We start from the raw sequence: 7,047 nt of genomic DNA, 5'->3' as shown, positions 1-7,047 counted from the left end.
CAGAAGCAACACAAATGCCACGTTGCCCTTGATGTTGTGCCTTTCTTCTATCGTAATGGGCCAAGATCGTTTTGGGCTAATAAGTGCACAGTACATGACCCAAACCAATACCTTCGGATCACATGAGTTTGGGGAAGAAGGAAGAGATGCGAGCGAGGCCATAACCATCGACACCATCGGGGGAATGAGCTGCTCTGTGCTTGTGGTAAGAGGGAAGAGAGAGGGTTTCTCCAAGGTGTTGAATGTCATGAAGAAGAGTGATGGGTATGCCATGGTTGAGCACTTGATAGACTCCCCAAGTTCTGCATGCATGGCCTATTAGGTTTGAAGCATTTGGGTCGTTGAGATCAATGACAGGAACAGTGTGGTTGAGGGTAGAATTATTATTAGTTTGATCTTCGTGTTTCGTCCAAGTGTAAGATTCAGGAAGTTCTTGTAGAGAGTTTAAGTTAGGGTGCTTGTGTTGAAGGTGAAGGGGGTGGGCTCGATAGATTTATGAGAGCGAAGGCATAATGTAGATAATGACCACTTTCAATTCAACATTGCTAGTTCAACCGTAGTAGTATGTGGCTAATTGAAAAAAAGAAAAAAAAAGAGTAATTATGACAAGTTCAAAAATAGTTGGTACTTTACAACATATATAGAGATAGAAATGAGTAATGGCAGTTTGTTTGTGTGGATGCTTATTAGTGAGAAAGAGAATTTAGATTTGGGTTTTGGTTTTGGGTTTACGAGTCTGCAATGAGAGTGCGATTATTTCCAAGACATTGGGGATTTGTTTGTTTGGGATCCTCTTGTCACTCTTTGATTCAGACACCGTTCTCGTCTTGTAATTCTATCACCAGTTTTGTTTTCTGGGGTTTTAGGCAAAAAAAAACATGTTTTTCTTTTTCTTTTTAATTTTCCTTCTCGTTTTCGATCGACAACCCTCGCAGTATTTTTGTAAGGAGAGACATTTTCTATTGGATGATGATATTTTGACAACACTTTTTCACAACTTTTTTTATAACGGGACATGTGTCATCACTTTATTGGTTTATTTGAATTTATATTTAAAAAAATATTTAAAACGGACCAATCACAAGCTATCACGTATGTGTTGTCAAAAAGTTGTTAAAAAGGTGTTGTTAAAAAGACTTTTTTCTTTTCTATTTTCTTATGACTAATTTTCTAATTATCTAATTTTCTATTCCAGCATGTTCTTTGTCTTGTAATATATATATATATATATATATATATATATATATATATATATATATATATATTATAATTCTTCTGTCTCATAAGTTAGTCTTTTTGTTTTATTTATTTTTTCAAGCAGATGGTGTTATTTACCTTATTGATACACTTAATTGCATTAATGGAAGAGAGAGAAAAATCTGAACATGACGGAGAAAAAACTATGCAGCATAGGAGAGAAGAGAAAAAGTGTGCCAGATCAGCATAGAATTAACACCTTCAACTTAACGGAAAGAATTTGATTCATTCAATTTTCATAACACAGGGATCTAATATTTTCATTTTTAAAACCGGATATAAAATAGAAATTCAGTCCCCAACGAGAACTAAAAAAGTATTTAAACTTTTTTTATAGTAGAAAAGAAAAAGAATTTTGAATGAAAAAATAGCTAAACTCACTCTAATCATGTCCGAATTCACTCTATTAATGGCTTTTGAGGTGGAGAACTTTAAAATTTTCCTAATTAATTAGGTCAATGAAATGGAATTTAATTTTAAAGAAGTTGAGATTAATTATGGATTATGAGTTAGAATAACTAATTGAAATTAACCATGGGTTATGATTTAGAACTAGTTTAATATTATTATATAATGTATATGGTTACTTTTATTATTTTATCATAGTATCCTTTATTTAATATTAATTTCTCTAAGTAAATGTTATGAATTGTATACCAAAACTATTGAGTGAGACATTTTTTTTTCTTCTCCTTCATGACCTACATAACTCTTTCTTATATCTTTATTGAAAAGATCTAAAATTATGAATAAACTGAAATTATTTTGAATCACTCTAGTTTATATTAAGCGATCCAAAATTTATGAATATATTTTAAATTATACAATGCATAGTGTAAAACTACATTAATAATCTAAAACTATATTTTGAATTTTATAATCTAAAAACAAATTTAATTCTCAGATTCAAAAACATACTTTAAATTATATTATTTAGAATATATTTTCAAATTATATCTTCAGAAGTATTTTTTGAATTCTAAATTATGTAATCCTTGTTATGTTTTTAGATTATTAATCCAAAAATTTAAATAATTTTAACTTTTTCAATATTTTCATAGAAGTGCTTTAAGAAACCATGAAAAAAAGGCCTTCTTTTAGAGACCCAAACGGATCACTGTTCAGCCTGAGGCTTGAGACCCAAATGCTAATCGATTGAGGCTTTTACTTCCAGCACCCCTCAATCTATTCACAAACCCCTCAAACTTTTGAAATGATCATTTTATCCTTCAGAAAAGTGACTTCCGGATTACAAATTCCAGAAGCTTTCCAGAACAAGCTTTAAAGAATTTCTGAAACAATATTTCCGGAACAAAAATTTCCAAAACGTATTTATGGAAGAAAGTTTTTGGAATGTATAAAATGTGTTCAGTAATAAATTTTATAGAATGTATTCTAGAAAAAAACTTTCCAAAACATAAGATATATATATTTAAAAAAAAAAAAATCGGAATGAGCTTTTTTTTTTCTCTTCTTTTTTATATGTAGTGCTCTCTCTATTCTTTTTTTTTTGTAACATCAGTGAGGAGGTGATGGTGGTGGAAACGATGGTAATAGTGATGTGTTGATGCAATGGTGAATGGTGTTTAAGTCTTTTCCTAGTATTGTGAAGGTGAAGTTAGTAATGATGGGGTGCAGGAAAAACGGCTCTTAATGGACGTCACCAAAAAAGGAATAATATTCATGTTGACCAAAAACGACATAACAAAAGACACACATGCATACATATTGTTTAAGGGACAAATTCAACAAGCATATTACCAAGCTTCATGTGTTTGTGTGTATATATATATATATATATAAGAGAGACCTGCACTTTTTTAAAGGTCATGCTAATGTTTAAAAAAGTTATATGAAGTATGAAAGTTAATTAATTCGCACACCTTTAACTTTAAATTTAACCTATTTTATTCGTTGCACGTTTATAAAATGTTTCATGAACAAATTTACCAAGTTTTTTCAACTTTACAATTTTGAACCTTGATTACTATTATTCTTTAACTACACAATATATATATATATTTGGGAGAATCTTTTCGGATCGACACCTCCAACACCACTTGTTGCATTGTTTGGCCTTCTATCTGTTCTATTTGCTTCTCGTTCGGTTGCACTATACTTTCTTCTTATCATCTTTTAGATTTTTCAATAGTTTCAAATAATCTAAAAATCAAACTCAAGTAGAATTCAAATATTCTTTTTATCTCTTATCATTTTAAGATGTTTTTTAAAAATAAAATCATAACAAATGCGAACAATATACATCACCCACATATAAAAAAAACATTGCTGTTCTGAAATCGTTTTTCTCTAAAGATATGTAAAAAAAATCAAAAAGATGATTTAAATAAACAATAATTATTATGACAGGTGATTTTACGGACAAACTTATCTTTAAGAAAGGTCTTATTCATTGGTCCTTTTTGAGTATTTTAAATAATGTTGATCACGTGTTAGTCTATCTAAGTATGTTTGGTACGTGAGAAATAAGAAATCATTATATAAAAGGCAGTACTAATGAATTTAAAAGATATATTTTTTCGTGCACGGAATAACTAAAATCAAGGCTAAAGTTTGATGAATATTGACAAGAATAATGCTGGTAACGATTCTTAATATATACATTATTGTTTGAAGTTTATTAATAGTTATAAAATGACAAGTGAGAATGATTACATTAGGAGTAAAATTGATATATATTTTTGGTAGCCGAACTATTTCCTCATTAATAAGAAATAGTGTGTAGATGAAGTAATAAACGTTGATTTAATGCTATAGTACTAATGAATAAAAAAAGTTGGTTTGAAATGTAACTAAACCTAATTCGAAAAACTAGTGCATTATAGCAACCAACGTAAGCAGGTTAGATTTCAGTGACAATATACAGTCCCTAATCCTTGGAGAATTTAGAAAGAAGCTTTCTATCCAACTAATTAAAAAAGAAAGTTTCATCCTTATCAATTGCAATAATAAATAATAGAAAGAATTATTATAAGAATAAGGAAAAACTTCTTTTAACAACACTTTTTTTGACAACTTTTTGACAACGCATACGTGACAGTTTGTGATTGGTCCGTTTTAAATATTTTTTAAACATAGATTCAAATAGACCAATAAAATAATGACACGTGTCCTGTTGTAAAAAAAATTGTCAAAATGTGTTTTTAAAATATCATTGTCCTAAGAATAAGTATAGGGTGGCAGTAGGCGAAACAAAAGTTCATGGAAAGTCTTACGTGTTTATGTTCCATGATATTAAAGACAACCTTAGCTTAGCTGGGTGAGTTAAGACAACCTTAGTTGTTGCCAACCTAAGCTCTATTGGGACCCAATTAGTGGCACGGTTAAGTACATCATCAAAACTGAAAAGACCCACTTCTTTTGGATTACAGAAAACTACACGTACGTATATCACGTACACAACAGGACAAATAACCAATGCAGACATGTTTCAGCTCCACGTTTTAGGATTTCAGAATTCAATTATCCTATCTAGACCAACGTATGTTCCTGTTTAAGTCATAATTTTTTCTTAAGTCAATTAAATTTCTATTTATAGAATTTAAAATAATCTAACCAATTAATTTATTTTTTAATGACTATTAACATTAACATTAACCACTTATCAATAATTATTATATTATTAATTGCACTTTAACTCAACTGAACTTATGTTATAATCAATAGACTAGAAAGTCTTTTTCCATACCTCGGTCTATTCAGTTCAGCATACAGTGAAACCGGATCGGTAAACTCTCGTCCTATGTTATTTTAAATAAAAAAACTACAATAAGAGAAGTGATGTGATTAAAGAAAAAGCTATATATATTGTAGAAATTTGATGAGTGAGTTGGACGTGAAAGTGTGTGCAAATCTAAACTTTTGGGGATACTGGGCAGTGGGACGCATTCGCTGACTTGTAAAGCATCTCATGTGCGCATGTTTCCCCAACTTTAATTTTGATCATGAACATGAACTTCATATTTATCTGTTAGCAGGAACAGACCATAGAGATTAAAAGACAGACAAAAAATTATGCTAACGTTGCAACTCTACAATTCAAAATCAGAACCCAAAAACAATGGGTGTGGCAGCACAATTTATGGCTTCGCTGGCTTCTACTTCCAAAACTCTGTATCAGCCACCAATGGAGGATCACCTTATGTAAGAGACAAGTAGAGTGTTATATTAATACTCTCAACTACACCCAAATTTATCATTATCAGCAATCATCTAATTTAAATATATGAAATTAGAAAAACCAAACAATCATTTTATATATACTTAAAACTACAACTTAAAATTTATTAAACTTCTTCATTATAAAATTTATTAATTTAATTTTATAAAAATTATTTCAAAGTTGAGATTCACATTTTCAACACACATTTTTCTTATAACATATTATATAATTCGAATATAAAAGTAGATATTAATAATAATTTAACAAATATATTAATATAATAATAAATAATACGATATTTTCAAATAAATAATAACATTAACATAAATAAATTTAATAAATAATAAATTTTAAGATAAATTTTAATGATTTATAACATTTTAAGAATTAAAATTTTAGTTTGATTTAATTTTACAAAACATGTTTATAAATGTTTATATATATATATATATATATATATATATATATATATATATATATATATATATTTTGTGTATCATATACATTGTTGGGTCAACCTATTTTTAAAATGATCGGTAAGTCATTTTTCATCAAGAGTATTCTAGAACTTGAAATAACATATAATGGATTGGATATCGCTCGGTATTTTGCATATTAAAGTCATTTGTATAAACTCAATATGATTAATAAAGTTAATCACACTTATAGAATATTTGGTCGTAATTGAATCAATTCTAATCAAAAACTCACTCCAAAATCCATAAAGGTAAAGTAATGAGATAAATAATTCTATGTATTGGATATTTAAAACTTAACTGTAATAATCAATTAACTAAGTTGATTACCAAAATACTTTTAACATATATTCACCTACTCGGCTTGAATTTAAAATGAAATAGAAAAACATTGTAAGAAAAATAAGAGTGAAGGAGCTATTCTCAACTCCACGGAAACATATTGTAAATTTATTTTCTTTTTACTTAAAATGGATTTTTAAGAATAAAAATATGTGAATAATTTGATAAAATAGATTTTATATATGATACCACCTTAAAAAATAATTCTAAATCTCATTGATCCTTATAAAAGTTAATGAAAAGAACATTATGTTTTAGAGAGTGAGGAGTTTCTTGAGTCTGATTTCACATGTTTGAACTCAATATTCTTCATATTTGACAGACTCTCCAGGAGCCATGGACAGAAACTGTATATCAAAGCGATTGCAGCTTCATTATGCAACACTGAGTCATTGTTCAATTGTTCTACGTTGCCTCGTCATGTGGTATCTCTTTAATTTGTTCTACTCTCCTTCACTTGATCGTTACTCAACATTAATAAGATGGGTTTGTTTGGATAATGTTTGTATGGTGTTCCATCAATCATTCAGATTTCAATACATCACTTACTTTTCATCTCATTTCAAAACACAACTTCACCAAACATGTTTTGCCGCCCTTTACTTTTCTTTTTCTTTTTTCATTTTTTTTCGTGGACAGAAATTTTAGAACAAAGATAGCATTTTTATAATTTATTTGTCATAAAAATATATATGTAACACAGAGACTTTATGAGCACAAGGTGTGCAAAAATAAATATTTTATATTTTTCTAGAAGTTTTTTTTTTTCTATCAATGAATTTCTCAACA

At 28.6% G+C, this 7,047-nt stretch overlaps 1 pseudogene; it reads right to left on the bottom strand.

Moving 5' to 3' along the window:
* Positions 1-900, bottom strand: part of LOC106770553 — a 6,915-nt pseudogene extending 6,015 nt beyond the window's left edge.
* Positions 901-7,047: the final 6,147 nt, after the last annotated feature.

Source organism: Vigna radiata, chromosome 8 (genome assembly GCF_000741045.1).
Source record: "Vigna radiata var. radiata cultivar VC1973A chromosome 8, Vradiata_ver6, whole genome shotgun sequence".
NCBI classification, from domain to species: Eukaryota; Viridiplantae; Streptophyta; class Magnoliopsida; order Fabales; family Fabaceae; genus Vigna; species Vigna radiata.
The sequence above is the reverse complement of the archived record's forward strand: the minus strand, read 5'-3'. Positions and strand labels throughout refer to the sequence as shown.